Source organism: Mastomys coucha, chromosome X (genome assembly GCF_008632895.1).
Source record: "Mastomys coucha isolate ucsf_1 chromosome X, UCSF_Mcou_1, whole genome shotgun sequence".
In the NCBI taxonomy this organism is placed as follows: Eukaryota; Metazoa; Chordata; class Mammalia; order Rodentia; family Muridae; genus Mastomys; species Mastomys coucha.
The window spans coordinates 71,111,780-71,112,571 of record NC_045030.1 but is presented as its reverse complement, the minus strand read 5'-3'; positions in this window follow the sequence as shown (position 1 = coordinate 71,112,571).

Genomic DNA, 792 nt, shown 5'->3' with positions numbered 1-792 from the left:
AAGTTATTAAGTGGAATTTGATTAAATATCAAAGGCAAGGATAGACTTTCTACACTGATATCATAAGATTTTTTTTGTAATAAACTAATAACTCGTATACAAATTGAGAGGGTTAGGATCTTGATAGAAAAGCAAGGGTGGGACAGGATGTATCAAGCAGATGGATTCTCAATAAACTTCAACTCTGTTAAACTGGAGTCAATAGGCCAAGATTAAGTCTATTCCAGGAAAAGGCTCCAGGGAACCTGAATGAAAGTTGGTTGAGTATTTGTTAAAATATATGATTATGACTAGGCATGGTACCTCATGCCTGTTTTATCAGCATTTAGAAGACTGAAGCAAGAGGATTGCCACAAGTTTGATCCACAGAACCCACTAAATGCTGGCAATGATGGCACATGTTCATTATCCCAGGCAAAGAGAAGCACATCCATAGGAGCCCACTGGCCAGCACAACTAGCCTAATTGATGAGCTTCGGGCCAATTAGAAGTAGACAGCCCTCCCTAAGATGACACCAGATATTGCCCTCTGGTCTCTGCATGCATACATACATACATACATATGCATGTGAACACACACACATGAACTCACACACACAAAATAAGTGAATTAATTAATCTATTTAAAAGTTGTTAACATCTTATATAAATAATTACATATGTTTGGAATATAAATATAAGAACTGGCAAGATAGCTCAGGAGGTAAAGGTGCTTGTTGCCATCATCCTGTGAACTTAAATAGTTCCACAAACTGTCCTCTGACCTCCATATGTGCTCTCTCTCTCTCTCTC